Raw genomic sequence first — 18554 nt, 5'->3', positions numbered from 1 at the left:
TAAACATTTACTTGCACATCCCTGCTCAGAGATTCATTTAACTTAAGCTAATTATTCACTTGATTTCATGGTTCTTCATTCTCTTCTTTGAGCTTCCCAATTCCTCCTCTAACGCTTCTTCCCCATCTAAAAGGGTGAAATTATTTATGCTTTGGAAGAATATAAAGAGCCTTCTAGTCAAACCTTCATTGTTTTACAGATGAACAGACTTTCTGAGAGTGAGGAAAAGTTCTGCAAAGTTACTGAGTGGCAAGTTAGAACTTAGAGTCAGAACTTCTACATCTGAACCCTCGTTGGTCTCTAAAGCACAATGGTTTATCTAGTCAAATCTATAGAATCCTTCTTGTAATAAAAGTTCATATTTGTATGGTGATTCCTGGGTTATGAAGCATTTCCTTTAAAAATGGGAGCTAGATCATGTAGATATTTTTAGCATAATGATTAGGCTAAGGAAACTGGAGCTCCAAAAGGTTAAGAAATTCACTCTAGATCACAAGGATATTAAGCAGTAGAACTTGATTCAGACTAAGTTCTTCTGGTTCTAAGTATATGAATTTCTCTACTTCTACATGATAATGAAATAGAAGATCTTAATTTTAAAACTAAGTTAATACTAAGTTTGGATGTAAGAGGTGAGATTCTATTTAATAATCACTCCTTTATTAATCAGATCAATAAACACATAATAATTGATTATTATGTTTTAGATCAGTATTAATCTCCTAGAATACAGTGAAACAGGCCCTACTCTTAATGAGTTCACATTATATTTTATAGAATACATATATTTATATGCATATAAATATAAATATGCACATATTTATATATTAAACTAACACACAAGTTTAAGATAGGAGGATTTAGTTTCCCTCTCTCAAAATAATTGATGTAGCTTTAAGATATAACTATAGAAGACAAACTGTTACTTTCTTAATAATGTAATAACTTATTATCACTTTATGTAATAGCAATACCCCTCCCAATACCCCTCCCTTCTAATCTAATGAAAAAAGAGCAACTGGCTAAACATTGATTGATTACAAGTCGGAGTGACACTTAGAAGGTATAGACCTGTCACTTAGAGTTGAGGGAGTTTTGGCAGAAGGCAGTAATAAAGAAAAAAACTCAGTTTATAGGAGGAAATCACTCAGACATGGAATTTCAAAGATCAAATTAAATAAGGCATATAGCATCAGAGCTACTAAATCAGAAAAAGGCACCCCTTCTAGCAGTCTGAGAAGGATTGAAATAGTTCAAGTCAAAGTGGTAGGAGTAGAGATACACCCCAGGCAGATACAAAGTCAGAAACACAGTCACTTGAGAAGACCTCTGGCACCAAAGAGAACTCATCCTAGAAACTGGGATTCAAGATTCAAAGAATCAACCCTAAAAACTCATTTGCAAGAATTGCCTAGCAGAAATGTCCTTTGTAAAGGGGATTTTTGTGACTATTGTACTAGAAGAGAAAGAATACTGAGGGAGTAAAATACTGGAAAAGTAAAGAGACCTTCACCCCATACATTTCTTAAACAATTTCCTCGTTATTATTGTAATATATATGTACCCATTCTTACCATGGAAATTATGTATTAATGGGAAAATGTGCTCCAGGTTTATAATGATAAAGTTTTGTAGTTGTAAAATATTTTTCCATGTGAACGACCTAAGTAAAAGACTTTTCTCTCTACTGGCTGATTGTTAAAGGAAAGTTCATCAATGGGGATTTATGAGATATATTTTTGGGAGGATAAATCCATAGAGGTAAAACTTTAGAACAAAATACAGAAGATAATTTCTTGGGAAACAATCCAAAAATCTGAGTCTTGAGTTAAAAAATATCCCAAAAGAGAGCAGTGGTACATAAAAAGAAGGAACTAGGCCTTGACCTATGATTTCATTGCTAGAACACCCTTAGACAAGAAAACTCTTTCTACTAATTCAGGTAAACAGAAGTTTTAGGAGATTCCTAGGAGGAGACTTTAAGTGACTGACAGGGCTACATTGGATTGATTTGAAAGCTGGGTCATCTTGGCTCTAAAACTTTATCTACTATTCAGTGGGTCTCAATATTTAATGTTATCTTTAATCTCCTCTAGGATACTTATGGATTAATTTAGATTTAATTAATTAATTCCATGGTTACATGATTCATGTTCTTTCCTTCACCTCCTCCCACTCCCTCCCATGGCCAACGAGCAATTCCAATGGGTTTTATGTGTATCATTGATCAAGCCCTATTTCAATATTATTAATATTTCTACTATAGTGATTGTTTAGAGTCTACATCTCCAATCCTATCCCCATTGATCCATGTGATCAAGCAGTTGTTGTTTTTTTTTTTTTTCTGTGTTTCTGCTCTCAGTTCTTTCTCTGGATGTGGGTAGCATTCTTTCTCATAAGTCCCTCAGAATTGTCCTGGGTCATTGGGTTGCTGTTAGTAGAGAAGTACATTACATTCAATTGTGCCACAGTATATCAGTCTCTGTTCTCCTGGTTCTGCTCCTTTAGCTCTGCATCAATTCTTGAAAGTCGTTCCAGTTCACATGGAATTCCTCCAGTTCATTATTCCTTTTAGCACAATAGTATTCACCAACACATACCACAATTTGTTCAGGCATTCCCCAATTGAAGGGCATCCTCTCCTTTTTAATGAAGACAGTTTTGAACACAAGAATCTTTTGAAAAGCAATACTTCCAAACTAAAACTTGCAGCTATCATGGTTGGAAGCAATCTCTGTCAAGATGCAGCCTGGCAACTGCTCCTATGGGTATTACAGCCATCTAAAAATAAAGTTCTAATCATTAAAGACTTCAGGACTATCAAATGGTTCAACATCAGAAGTTGGTATAATTTATCAGTGAAAATGACATTAAAGCAGGATACCTCTAACTTGCCACTAGAGGCATGGAACTATGGAAACTTTCAATAAAATTTGCAACTGAAACTTTTCATTATTTGGGCATGAAGGAAAATGTTTAACAACCAAATCTTTGAGACAAAATTGTATGTACAACACATTCTAAATTTTAATCAATATTATTTATATTTTCTCCATCACTTTTCTAGGTCTAGATAATCAATAAAGCAAAAAAAAAAATCCTAAAAATGTCATGCTGATATATCCATAGGTATGTAGTAATACATAATGTGAATATGCATGTAAAACACATATACATAGGCATACACACATATAATCAAAGATGTATTGACAATATTGTAAATTAATATATATTAAATAACAATGCATTTTAATATATGTATATTTATTTTTATTTACATACAGAACACTTTTAAGAACACTTTTTTTGGTTCATGTGACCTGAGAGAGACTTTATGCATTCATCTAAAAACTGTTTACAGGCAGTTTTCAGAATTAATCAAATCTATGGTCACATAAAAATTCTCTAAATCACTATTGATTAGAAAAACAAAAATTAAAACAACTCTGAATCACAATCTTATACCTATCAGATTGGCTAATATGGAAGAAAAGGAGAATGAAAAATGTAAAGAGGGGATGTGAAAAACTAGGACACTCCATTGATGGTGGAGTTGTGAACTGATTAACCATGCTGGGAAGCAATTTGGAACTATGCCCAAAGGGCTATAACACTGTGCATACTATTTGACCTAGCAATATCACTACTAGGTCTGTAACAAAAAAAATGGAAAAGACCTACATATATAAAAATATTCCTAGCAGCACTTTTTGTGGTTGCAAATATTTGAAAAAGGAGAAAATCCCCATCAATCAGCTGAGCAAGTTGTGGTATATGATTGTGACAGAATATTATTATTCTATAAGAAATGACAAGGAAGATAATTTTAGAAAAAAAATTGAGAAGACATGAAATGATTCAATGTGAAGTGAACAGAAGCAGGAGAACATTGTGTAATATTATACAAATATTGTATGATGATCAACTTTGAATGACTTCGTTGTTCTTAGCAATACAATTCTGAAAGTCTTATGACAAAAAATACATCCACTTCCAGAGAAAGAACTAATGGAGTCTGAATGTAGATCAAAGCACACATACTTTTGAATATTTTTGTCTGTTTTCTTTTGCAACATGGCTAATATGGAAATATATTTTGCTTGACTGCATATGTATAATTTATAGCAAGGACAAGTGAAAGGATGGAGGAAGAAAATATGGAAATGAAAGCTTTCTTAAAAAGTCAATGTAAAAAATTGATTTTACAAGAAACTGAGAAAAAATAAAATAAACAACAAACTGTTTACAAGAAAAAAATTAAATTCCCCCCTTTTTTGAAAGTAGATTGCTCCAGGAGTGTATCTATTGATTTAATTGTCATCAAGATAGCACTTTGATTAAAAGAGAAGATAGTGAGAAAATGTCTATTACTTTTTAAAATTGTAGTTTTTCATCCACTTGTATCAGTAATACTATTGTTACAAATATTACATATATCTGTTAGTTACATACACTTTTTACTTTTGAAGTTTTTAGCTGTAAATTTATAGTAGAACCTTATTTTGTTGATTGTTACATATCTAAGTACATAGAGAATAATTATACACAAAGTACCTACAGAGTATTTGCAAAAGACAGAAGCTAGCAGTTGGAAGATCAGGGAAAGCTTCCTAGTAGTATGTACTTTAAATGGGTTTTGAAGGAAGAAGGGATCTTACAGAGTGGAGGTGAGGAGACCGTTCATGGGGGATGATTAACATAATTCCATAGATAGGAGAGATGTAATGTTATTTCTGAAAAACTGAATGAGGGTAAATTTAAGAGTTCTGTAGAATGTTAGAGAGATAATAACATCCAATTAAGCTAAAAATGATTGTTTGGGACAAAGCTGTGAAGGGATTTAAAAACCCACATAGATACTAGAGGCGATAAAGGAGACACTAGAGTTTATTGGGTAGAGAGGTCAAATAATTAGATCTTCTTTAAAGAAAATCACTATATAAAATTGAAGAGGATGTATTGAAGCAGGGGGAAATAAGGCAGGGAGACCAATTACATTATTTAATGCTCTCAATTATATTCATCAAATATTTTTGAGTGGTTACTATAATTCTACTTGGGTGGAAGCAGTTTGTACAAGTAAATGCAAAATTGGAAATATTTACTTTGTGTGTGTGTGTGTGTGTGTGTGTGTGTGTGTGTGTGTGTGTGTGTGTATCAATGAAGGTAACTTGGAGTAGTAACTATACCTAAGATTTCACAGGTATAAGGGATGCCCCATGGGGAAACAACCCCTACCAGTGCTTCATTGACGTTCTGCAAAACTTATAGTCTTGGAAAGCTGAAAATTTTCCAGGACATTCAGAGGTTAAATGAGCTACTCAGGGTCATGGAGCCAACATCATAGTGAGGGTGAGGGTGAGAGAGGCAATATTGCATTGTAGATAGAGCATCATGACAAATTGCGTTTAAGACCTGACTTTCACACATACTGTCTATGTGTGTATAAATCTATGTCTATCTCAGACCCAAAGAACCAGATCACTTTCCTCAAAATTAATCAAAGTTCTCATCTATTGTTGAGGATATGAACTAACCTAATCACGTCTTTCCTATTTCAGCCAGCTGCTCATTGACCCTGAAGATAACAGCTCCCTCTGGGCTGTCAGCCATAGTACAGAGTAATATAGAAGGTACTTTGTATATAGCTGTGCAAAGAACAAATGCCACTACCTGTGACTCTTTCCCTAATTAGGTGTTGAAAAAAATATTTTAAGGACCAATTACCGGTGATTATTAATCTCTTTAATAGTTACTTTAAATGGAACCATGCTATCGCTATTAGAAAATAACTAGCAGCATTGTCATTCTCTGAGGGACTTACTTATCCAAGGGCTTGGAAGGATTACTGTCCAGTATCACTTTTAAACACAATTGTAACAGTCAATACCCAAAGGAATTCAAAAAACATCTTCATTGTAAAGCTTTCAACTGTGAAAGGGATGACTGCTGGTTGGACACCTGTAGATTTTAATCACATAACTCCAATTACAAGACATACATTTCCCACAGGGAGTAGAAAGGAAGAAAAAAAAAAGACAAAGGAAGATGAGTCTTTAATGACAGTGATGTTTGTTACTGAATAAACCACTATTGACTTCCTAAAAATCACTATATCATGCTTCCAAATGGCGCCACAGGGTTTTATAGCAATGAGTCACTATGAAAAGAAAATCAGAATGATGATTAATTTATTTTTAAAATGTAATTCCTTATTCCTTTTATATTAATGTCACATCATTTTTAAATTAAGGGGATATGGAAATTTCATTTATTCAGAGGAAATATATAAGTACTGTGGAAAAGGTACATTGTAATAATTTATTGTAATAAATTCTTGGTAAAACAGTAAAAAATTAATAAATCTAAAATTATTAAAGGTCATTTCCCTCTAATAACTATTTGACAGACAATAACAAACATATTTGGGGGGTCCAGTTTACATAGGTAATTTCCCCATTATTAATAAGCATTATTACTTATGAATACCAAATATATGACTTTGTTCTCTCTCTGAAGTTCCACACCCATTAGTCTCCTTATAATTGGCATATATCTCATATATAAAAGGCACACTGAAAAAGTGAATCTGACTTATTTTATTTCTCAGTTATGAACTATGAAAAAATTACATAATCAGACAACTAGCATATATATTCTTTTTTTGATATTTTTAAATTTGTCTAGATTATCTTTAAAGATAATCTTTAATAATATTTTTCTGACATTCATGCTCTTTTCTCTTCCCTCCTACATGTTCTCCAAGACAGCAGCAATATGATAAAAATTGCACATATGTTATCATACTATATATACCATGTTGTCCATACTGTGAAAGAAGACATATCATTTATACTAGAGAAAAAATCATGGAGGAAATAGTTAAAAATGCTAAGCTTCTGGCCTCCGACACTTTCCAGCTATGTGACCCTGGGCAAGTCACTTAACCCCCATTGTTTAGCCCTTACCATTCTTTTGCATTGGAGCCAATACACTGTATTGACTCCTAGATGGAAGGTAAGGGTTTTAAAAAAATGAATGCTAAGCTTCAATCATTAGTTGCCTCTATGGCATAACCTATATATTTTTCAGAGATTTCCCACCTATAGTCAGAGTTTCAGACTTTCTACCAAAGAATAGGTTTCTAAGATGTTACCCTCATGTCTAAGAGTATTACTATTTTCAAAAGATTTTCTTTTTGAGAAGCAATTTATACAGTTAAAATGTATGTCAATATATTATAGAGGTATTTTATCATAGCAAATACATCTATGTTTCAATATTTTTAAAAAATCTGTGATTATCTTTCTTAGGAACTCCCTCTCCCAATGCCAGTTTTGACCTTCTAATAACTTAAAATCTATGTTACTTGGGGCTCAGTGATGTTAAATAGCTTGCTTGTGATCACATAGCAAAAAAATGTAAGAGAGGAATTTATTACCACGTATTTCTGACTCCAGATCCAACATTCTAGCTATTGTAACAGTTTCTCATACATAACTATATATATGCATGTGCACACATGATTATTAATTCATACAACATATGTAAGTATATATATTGTGTATATATTTCAGACATATATAAACATCCATATGTATATAAAAATATGTGTGTTTATATAAAAGTAACTAAGTGGTAGGGATACAAAATGAAGAATGGCTTAGTCTCTGCTGTTAAGTAGCTTATATTCTGTTAGTGTCTATGTATTGTATAAGTCTGTCCAAGCAAAGAATTTTGAAGCAGAAAAGAGAATTTAAAATTTCTAGACTCAGGGAAGACTTCAAGAGCTAAGCCTCTACAGAAAGGAAGGAATTTGACAGACAGAGATTGGGAATGGGGAGGACAGTATATTCTAGGAAGATAATGTAACCTTAGCAAATGCCTAGAGATCAGAGACAGTTTGTGAAGGTGGAGTAACAGCTAATAGTACAGTTTTGTTGAAGGCAGAATATGTAATAGGAAATCATGAAAAACTAAGTTGGAAATATAGGGAAGAGATAACATTTATAAAACCTTAAATGGCACGGTAAGTAGTGGTGTTTTATTCCATAAGCAAAAGAGAGACACTGGAAAGTTCTGAGCAAGAGAGTGAAGTGGTCAGGCAAAGAAAAAAAATATATATATATATCCATATAATACCTTTTGAAATGATGGATTCAGGAGAGAAGAGAATGTAACAGGGTTACAAATCAAGTTCTTAGTGGTCAAAGGGAAGAATGGTATCAGCCATCAAAAAAGCATTCTGTATCTCACAGGAGGAGGAATATTTTTTTGTTTTGGTCTCCAAGAAAGCCAGTAGTACTAGCATTATTTCTAATTACTTTAATTAATCATGGTTTCCTTTTCAATTGTTTCCTCATTTTCCCCCATAAGATTATTTCCTATTTAGACAGCATAATGTGAAGAGTAAATCAAGCTTTGTCTATCAATCAGCAATTTTTAAATTAACCAACCAAAAACTTAAACACTCCTATTTAACACTAAGTAAGGGAGTTCCCAAATCACTTACTAAAATGAGTGACAACTCCAGAGGCCACAGACCACCCCATGGGCAGTGATAAGCAAATTGAAAAACTGCAATTGGTTCCCATAAAGTGGAGGAAGGGACAGGAAGTAACATGGAAAAAAGGACTTTAAAAAGTCCTGAACTTCCTTTTAGGGAATCTTTGGCTGATGAGTTGGCTTTTGGAGGTGGTTTTGGACTGGCCCTTCAGCTTGGACTTTGACTTTGACTCTTAGTCTGCTTCTTGAAGGAATGCTCCTGGATCTTCTCCTTTGGACTTTGTCTTGGATGAGTGAGTAGCTAGCCTTCCTTTCCTGGCTTCTGGAGAGATTAGTTACTGAGAAGCCTTCCTTTCCTGGAGGAGGCTGCATAGGGGGAACCCTTGCACAGGGTCCTCTGGCTGAGGCTTAAAGAGCCCTGCTGAGGCTGAGCCAGACACCAGAGCAACATTTAGTGTGATAGGCTAGACATTTTCTCTACCCTCTTCTTACATTTCTTTATTTTTCCTTTTTCCACCTCTTCGTAAATAAATGCTACTAAAAGTCATTTTGACTTGAGCTATAATATTTTAAATCAGCAACCACAATATTACCTTAGAATTCTCATATTTAGTCAAAACCTAAATTAAATTTCTTACAATAGCAATTGTCTGTTATTCAGCTCTCTCTATTCCACCCAATTATGACTATCATTATTCTGAATATGATTAGTCAAATGAAGTAGGGACATAAGTGACAAAGACTGATTCTCACTTCTAATAACTCCCACATCTGCTGAATTCTCAGCATCTAAAATTTTGCAAGCTTTGGGGGCCCCAACAATTCTTCTGTCATCTTGGAAAAGGAAAAGGTCAGAGCTCAGAATTATTGCTTATACATATCTCATTCTTTTTCCTATGACTATGAAAAAACACTAGTGGTGAATGCTAATAGTGATTTTTTTTTACTATATAGAATTCCTTTTCCTACATAGTCTATGGCATAGTTGAAAGAACAATCAAAATAGAGTTATTTAGGGTCATAAAACCTAGATTTGAATTCATTATGCTTGTTACTACTTAAGATATTTTATGCAACTTGCTGTCTTTCCAGATCTTCTTAATCATAAAATTGTAAAATAAAATTATTAAACATGAGAATCTTTTAAGTTCCCTTTTAGTCACAAATCCTCACTTGTTGCTTTATTAGCAGAATATCTAATTAGTATATGATACATTACATGGAATTCTGCATCTTGAGAAAGCTAATGGACATTCCATAAGTATTCTAACTTTCTACACGGAAGTGAATATGAGTGGGCAGAATCAGAGTCCCCATTATGCTAAAAATCAGTTTCAGTCTGTGAAATCTAATAATTCACAATAGAGATATGAAAAGGGGTAAAAATTCTGTCAGTGTTACAGTTTTTTAAAATAATCTCCTTCACTATTTACCCATACTTCATTGTGTATTTAATCCTTCCTTATAAAATTTGTATCAGATATAATTTTTTAGTTATGCAGTTTCTCTAGGTTTTCTCTTTCTTATAAATTTTATGTATCCTTCTTATTTGTATATATATAGAACTTAATTTTCTACCAACTAAATGATGATATTTTTGTACATATTACCTCTCATATAATATCAAGTAATATCCAGGACAGAAGCTTAAATAATGATATAATCATAATAATTTTACAACCTGGCCCCTGATACACAAGCATCTTCCTTATCTTGCTCAGAAACCTGGCCACTATCAATTGAGTGGGATAATGTTTGTAAAACATTTGGCACAGTGCCTGGGGCATGGGAGGTAGTTTACAAATGCTCATTCCCTCCCTTTTCCAGCTATGCTCATGACTATCACTTGTTTTTTCCACCTTCATAAGGTAAGTGGCAGACTTCTTTTTAAAACATTCTAATCACTTAGCACAGTGCTTGTCCCATAATAAATGCTTAACTGAATATTTTTTCTTCCATTGCTTTGTTGTTTCTAAGACAAGTTCACAAAGATTAGTTTTCATTAAGAATTAGTGGTTTTTTTCAAATAGGCAATGTACATACCTTTTATTATCCATGATTTTCCTTATTCTATATAAATGATTAAAATGTACTTTACTTAATAATATGAGTAGAAATCTTCCTGTGCTTCTCATTTAACATTGTTATACATAATGTTCAGTTGTGGAAGCATTATATTATAAATGTTTAACAAATGCATTTTTCTTTAAGTAATGGTGGATTGATTGGCCAATAAACATAGTCTATAAGAGCTTGCCCAGTGTCCTTGGCTGATGTAGCCTCCATATGTCTTCTGAAACATAGGGAGAAGTTAGATAACTGGGGCTGGTCTGTTAACCAGGTGGTGAAGAGGAACCTCTTTGTCTGACTCCATAAATATTAAATATAGATAGAATTATTCTTGTTTTAATGTTTGCAAAGTACTTCTTATATGTCATTTTATTTGTTCCTCACAGCAAACATATGAGGTAGGTACTATTATTATCCTCACTTTAGAGATGAAGAAAGTGAGCCTGAGAAGTTAAATGATTTGTCCAGAGTCATATAGATGGTAAGTAGTTAAAGTAGTCTTCAGAATCAGATCTATCACTTAACACAGTGCCTGGAACAGAATAGTTGCTTAATAAATGCTTGCTGACTGAATGACAGATCTTACTGACTCTTAATCTAGCATAATTTCCATTGGGTGAGATACTTTCATAGTTGGAACTGGGAGTGCAAGCAAAAGGCACTTGTTACCTTCTTCCTACCATTCCCTTTAGAGAAGGGAGATAATGCCATAAGAGAAAGGTTTTACTTTCCTTGTGTCACTGGCAATATCTCTTTGTGACATAAGCAGATTAAAATACAAGTGGAAAATATTTAATAAAATAATTATATCATGGAGCATCTACAAACTTACCTTGTGATTTTCTCTGTCAATATGCAGCCCTCAGGAATCTTTATGGTTTTCTATTTTAGTTTGACACTACTTCTGTGCAGGGAGAAAGCTTGTGACATTCCCATTCAAAGCCACTAGATAAGGAATCATGATTTTTTCCTTTGGCATTTGTTCTTTCATTTGAGGAAATTATAAAAGAAACTGAAGATTATGATCCTGTAAGTTTTAAAAGATTAAGAGAGCAAGCTACAAGAATGTTGCTGTTGCTTCTAGAGCCTGTCTAGCTTTAAGAGCCCAGAAACTGAGGAATGACCTTCAAACTCTGGGAAGCAGGCAGTGTTGGCTGAGATAAGAATTCCTCCAGCACTAGTTCCCCATTTGCACTTGAACTTGTCAGTTTGACTTTGTATATCCTTATTAATTTGTTCCTCATCGAGTGTCAGTGCATTCTTATTGAGTTAAGTAATGATTATCAATGACACTAACACTCAACAGCAGCTTCCTTGCTGCTTCACAGTATTTCAGTGCTAAGTACAAGACCTGAACATATGTGTTTTTAAGGGATGGCTAAGATTAACAAGGCCTTGTGAATGAAATAGTTGAGAAGCAGCAGAAAGGCAATACTTAAAGTTTCTCAGGGGACTGAGAATTAAAACAGCTCCAGGTCGTTTTAGATTTTACTTGAAACATTCCTTAGAGAATGAATCACCAAATAAAATCTGCAGAAATGCAGAAAATACATCAAGAGAATTTCACAAATCCTTTCAACGTGTTGTCCTCAAATGTGGCCGAGGAGCTGTCTTATGAGCCTTAAGCTTTATTATCTATTGTGCTATGTATATGCAAGTGTGTGTGTCACATGTACACATGTATGTGTACATATATGTGTATGTGTATACGTGTACATATGTATATGAGACTCTGGGCAATGTTTCATGTTCTTTTGCCTTGATTGATTGAAATTGATATTATTGCACCAGGAAATGTGCTAAGAATTAGCAGTACAAAGAAAGGCAAAAAAATACAGTTCTTGCCCACAATGGACACCATTGCTACTCAGGCTTTAAGTAAATGACATTTAATTCACCTCACTTTTTTTTTCTGATAGTTCTTGGGAAAAACTGATTTTATCTCATGATTGGGTCAATGACATTAAAAAATATTCTGTGAGATGCAAATTCCATTGTGCTTAGTTTTTGTTGACAAGGAAAATGCATTTTAACCTGTAGACCAAAACACTATCTTAAAGATGTTCTTTCCATGAGATGTCTTTCATAATTGTGAAAAAAAAACTTTTAGGCAGGTTTCTTTGAAACATGAAACAGATTTTAGATGCAATTGCAGGGACTACTTTTCTTTTTTCTGTTTGTATCTATAACACTTATTACTTTGATATGTAATGAGTAAGTGACACAGTATAATATTAAAAATATTTATTAAGTACTTACTTTATTAAAAAAAGAAGACAATACCTGCCTTCAAAGAACTTACAATCTTAAGAGGCAAGGCCACAAAAAGGAGATGGCATCAAGCATGATAATGATGATGATAGAGTCAAAACCAAGCAGAGGAGCTATTTGGAAAAAGAGGAAATGGCTTGGATTTTGTGCATTTATTAAAGGGAAGCTATGGTATGAGGTTTTTGTTCTGCTCTCTAGTCCTCTAATCAGAGGGGTAGAAGCAACCGAGGTTTCTGATAAGTTTTGAGTACCAAAGATGAAGCAAACTTGGTGATGAGAATCTCCTGCCATTAAATTTAGATTGGGGGTATAGAGTGAGGATGATGATGGTGAAGTCAAAACCAAGCAGAATAGTAGTTAACAAATAAATGCTTAATGACTAAACTTCACATTTTTATTAATATCAAGCAATACATGAAGCAAGCAACCATCAAATAACAATTAAACACTTGGTCTAATCTGTACTCTATGAAAAACTGGAATGAGGACTACACTTTCTCTCATGTTCACCAAAAATTTCTGCCATTTTCATGGAAGATGTATAATCCAAAGTTCATAGGGAAGAAGCACACCTTAAAGATTGTGAGAGTCTCTAGACATTCCTTTTTGTAAAGGACATTGGCTTCCTCAAAGAGATTCATAATCACTCACATGAATGTGGTCTAACTCTATATAAGGGAAAAACTAAGCAGGTAAATAATTTCCATCGTCCAAATAATGATGTATAGTTCGATAAATAACCAATAGACTTTGTTTATCACAATTCTATCTTGGGCAGACAGCAGATTGTTTAAGGACCAGAGCTGAATAGGTATCATAATTAAATAAGAGAAGATTATATAGAATCCTCTTTTGGAAAAATGTCAAATATTTTATAATTTTAATTTTTTCACAGATTATATGTCCATAAAAATTTTAGTACCCTTTCTGATATTTTCCAGTCTATATTCTCTCCTTCTGTTCTACTCTTCCCTAAGAAGGAAGGTAATATGAGATAATTTGCACATTTAATATCATATAATACATATTTACATGATGATCATATTGTGGAACAAGACAGATATTGCTTACATCAGAGAAAAAGTTGTTGAAGAAATAAAGTGAAAAATGGTATGTTTGAAATTGGACTCTGCCTGTTCCTAAGTAGGTATCATTTTTTCATCACGAGTCCCTTGGAGTTGTCCTGGATCCTTGCCTTGTTGATTATAGTTAAATCATTCATAATTGATCATCATACGTTATTGTATGATCACTTCATACAGGTCTTTCCAGGTTTATTTGTGTGTGTGTTCACCTTTGTTCATCATTTCTTATGGCCCAATATTATTCTGTTACAAACATATATCACAAGTTGTTCAACAATTCTTCAATTAATGGACATCCCTTCAGGTTCTAGTTCTTTGTCACCATAAAAAAAGAGCTGCTGTAAATAATTTTGTCTTTAATCTTTTGAGATGCAGATTAGTCATAATATTACTGGGCTAAAAGGATACACAATTTAATGGCCCTTCCAGCATGATTCCAAATTGTTCTCCAAAAGGGTTTTATCAGTTCACATCTCCACCAAAGTGTATTAGTGTTCCAATTTTCCCATATCCCTTTAAATATTTATGTTTTCTTTTCTGTTAGGTTAGCCAGTCTGGTAGATGTGTTGTGGTACCTGATAGTTCTTTCAATTTGTGTTTCTCTAATTAAAATTGATTTGTAGCATTTTTTCATATGATTAAAAATAATTTTAATTTCTTTATCTAAGAATTCTCTGTTCATATACTTTGACCATTTGTCAATTGGGAAATGTTTTGTATTCTTATAAATTTGTCTCAATTTGCTATATATTTGAGAAATGAAGCTTTTATCAGAGAGATTTGGAGTAAAGATTTTTTCTCAGTTTTACTTAGTTCTCTTTTTTATCTTAGTTGCTTTTTAATCTTAGTTGCATTGGTATTGTTCCTGCAGAAACTTTTTTATTGTAATGTAAATTATATATTTATATCTCATAATATTTCCTATGTTTTATTTGAACTAAATTCATTGCTTATCCATAGGTCAATGTCATATTTTAATAACCCTAGTTTCTCCTTGAAACAAAAGTCTATCACTTTAACACTAGTATTTTTTTAATCTCCCATTATGGTGACAGCCATAGTTTCTGAAAAATTGTATGTAGTGGGCAAAATTAGGATGGAACATAGTTATCCAAGAGGAATTATTCATAGAATAGCAAAATGGATGGAAATAGAGATTTCTACAGAAGTGGAATTGAGCCATATAGGGAAAAAAGAGAACTAAGTAATGGATAGAATTTCCAATCTATTTAGTATCCATGAAATGTCAAGGGATTTAGAAAAGGCTCCTATTAGATACTCTGCAGAGGATTCTTGGAAGGAAAATGACCAAGTTGTATAGAAAAGGAAAATATGGATGGATTGTTATTTTTACCATTGTAGAGGTGAAATGAGAAGTAGAAATTAGTGGAAAGGACATTGGGGTCAGAGCCAGAAATCCTGAGCTCTTGCTCTGTGCTAAAAGGGTCATCTTTGTATAAATTAATCTCCTTAATCCTCAATTTTCTCATCAATAAAATTTGGCTAATAAAACTAATAATATCTACTTTATAAGGTGAATATAATAAGACTTTGTAAATTTTTAAGTGCTCCATAAATATAAATTTGTAATATTGCTTCTGAATTATTTGCCTTAATTATAAGTTGCTTTGAAATAAGAGAATAGCTGGCCTGATTTTAAAGTCCAATCCTCAAGAGACTCAGTGTTAGACATATCAAATATTAATTTGCATTTCTAGTTGCTAACAGTTTGATGACAATGCCTTTTCCTGGAAAACTCAGGTCAGCATAAGAATGTTGTTATGGGTAATATAATATTGAAGATTTAGTCTTTTACCTCCCATCCCATTATTTTTGCCTGCAAAAAGTTATACACTAGTTCTAAAGAGGGAGACTGAAAACTTTCCAATACAACAACCTCAAAAGCCTTTGAGTATTTGATTAATGATTTACTTTAATCTCCCTTAAATGCCCCTTATGCCATTGAAGAGTATAGTGTAGCAAAAACCAAGCCTCGCTGTCAAAAACATTGCCTCCATTTCCATTACAAGTTAATGCTGTCTTACCTCAGGATTTATTCAGTAGTGAACAAAAGGATACATGCCAGGGTGAATCTCACTGGATAAATGGCCAGTTTTTCTAAAGCAAGGGAGAGTTACCAAGAAAAAGGCAAACAAGGTTACAGAGTTGGGGAAAATTTTCTAACTCAGTAAAAAAAAATATTTCTTTCAAAGTGACATCTTTAAGTCAGGAAATAATTTTAAGGGTATTTCTACAATAAGGATGATCATAATGATATAGACATATACACAGATATTACCAATAAAAAGATGAATGTCAAAAACCTTATTTGAGCTCTATTGAACCTCTTTACACTAAGCCATAAAGTCCAAGCTGAACAGAAGTGTGTGTGTTTCTTCATATGTGCATACACACATGTTTATTTTGGGAAGGGAAGCTAGGAAGAGAAGTAAAAGAAAAAAGATATTTTGTTTGTTTTATCTTCTGTCCACTAGAATATTTGTGTTGCAGCATGTTGTCTACTCATCTAGAAGATGGTTATTATTAAGATAGAGAAATGAACAGAAAAGAAAAGCTCCTTAATAGAATTTTATATCAACAAACTTTGCCAAATTAGGAGGTTTGACAAAGATGCATGATTTCACTTAGATAAAGGGACTACCATGTAGAAATATTTCAGTTGATAAATACAACCATTTCTTGAATCTGAACCCCTTTTAAGTCTCAATGATATCCAGGTTATAATGAAAGTAATGTCTCTATTCCAACCTAGAGATACCCTCTATGCAGTATTCTTTATTAAAAAAAAAAAAAAAACCTTGTGCTAGAATCTTAAAAATAATGTTGTATTTGGAGATTGAAGCCAACTGTATGGGAAGTAAAACAAATTATATTCTTAGCTAATTCCTAAATTACTGTGTTTATATACCCAGTAGAGGAAATATCCCCAAGATAGAGTTTGGAAGAACCAAGCAGCTGGAATAACAGGGTCATTGCTACAATAATGATTCATATTATTGTGGGGGACTTGAGGTGAACCCCTGGGTACCCATTGCAAGAATGTAAGACTCTGAAACCTAGCTTAAAAATAAAAAGAAATTTATTAATTTAGAAAGTAATGTTGAATCTGGCCAGTAGGACAGCATAGGTGGGAAGCTGCCTCCTAGAGCACATCAAGTCTTGAGTCTTTATATCCTTTACAACAGCGAAGATGTGACTCTTAGAGTGGTATGCACTGAGGCATGGGGGGAAGGTTTGCCTGAAGTCATAGGTGGTGACCCTCATAATTTAGGGGACATATAGATATTTGAGATACAACCCTATGGTATCAAGGCATAGCCTGAAGGTGTATCTCTCTGCCCATCTCAAATCTAAAGGACAATGCAAAGAGAATATTCCTCTCAGTGTCTTCTCAGGAGTAACAAGAATGAAAGAGAGCAAAGGAATTTCCTGCATATAGTTTGACCTAAAATACTTCTATAATTTGGGGTGCCGTGGCCCATGCCAACATTATCTATACCAATTAATAATTATGGAAATGATTATGATACTTATCATAAAAAACACCTTAATGTTTGCAAATCACCTGTTCTTCACAAATCTGAAATAGACTTTATTATTATCATCCCCACTTTATAGATGTAGAAGAAACTGAGGCTAAGAATTTAAATGATTTTCCCATGATCTCACAGCTAGAAAACATCTGAGGAAAGATCTTAACTCAAATCGTCCTGGAGCCAAGTCCAGTGCTTGACCTAGCCGTCATTCACACCCAGAGAGGACTTTACAATTTATCTGATTCACATGCCACAAATCTGGTCCTTCCAGTATATGGTATTGTCTGGAGTCCAAAAATCAGAACTGGAAGGGATTATCTGAAGCTATCTAGTTCAATGTCTTCCCTTAAAGAAAAGGAAACCAAAACTCAAGGAGATTCAGTCATTTGTCAAAAGGTGTAAAGGCATTAAGTATTAAAGTGGGGCTTGATCCTGGTCTCCTTACTCCAGACTTTGCTCTTTCTACTTAACAATGTTATTTTGGGGTCAAACTAGATCAACTAGATAAAAGCAGCATGCACAGCTCCTTGGAAAAAGCAACACTTTGGGGTAGACAGAATCAAGTACAATCTCAAGCCTCTGCCTTCTACAATTTCTGTCAATTCACTAAGTATATATTTAACAACTACTGTCTGTAAGGTTTAGCACTGGGGTTACAAAACTAAATTAAAACATGATCCTTGCCCTCAAGAAGCTTCTACTCCTAAGATTCTAAGGTAATCTCCTTACTTTTTTCTCCCCAGGACTTGAATGTCCCCAGTGATTCATGGTGGTACAGAATCAGGTGGTCCTTTGAAAGGTCCTAACTCCTATTTCCTTTCTTTTCTTCATCTAGAAGAGAATTTTATAGTCTTGAGCCTTCTTATAAACCGTTTCCTGAGTTATGGTGGTAGAAAGGTCTGATTACTTCAAAGTAAAGAAAATAAAGCACACCAGAGAAACTAGTAGTTTTATTGGCCAAACCATAATTGTCAACTCTCCTCGAATGCCAGAACATAGATTTTCTAATCAGGGCCATCATATTTTATTTTCTTCCTTCCTCATTCTGGGGGCTTCATTACCATCC

This window comes from Gracilinanus agilis, chromosome 6 (genome assembly GCF_016433145.1).
Source record: "Gracilinanus agilis isolate LMUSP501 chromosome 6, AgileGrace, whole genome shotgun sequence".
Taxonomy (NCBI): Eukaryota; Metazoa; Chordata; class Mammalia; order Didelphimorphia; family Didelphidae; genus Gracilinanus; species Gracilinanus agilis.
The sequence above is the reverse complement of the archived record's forward strand: the minus strand, read 5'-3'. Positions refer to the sequence as shown.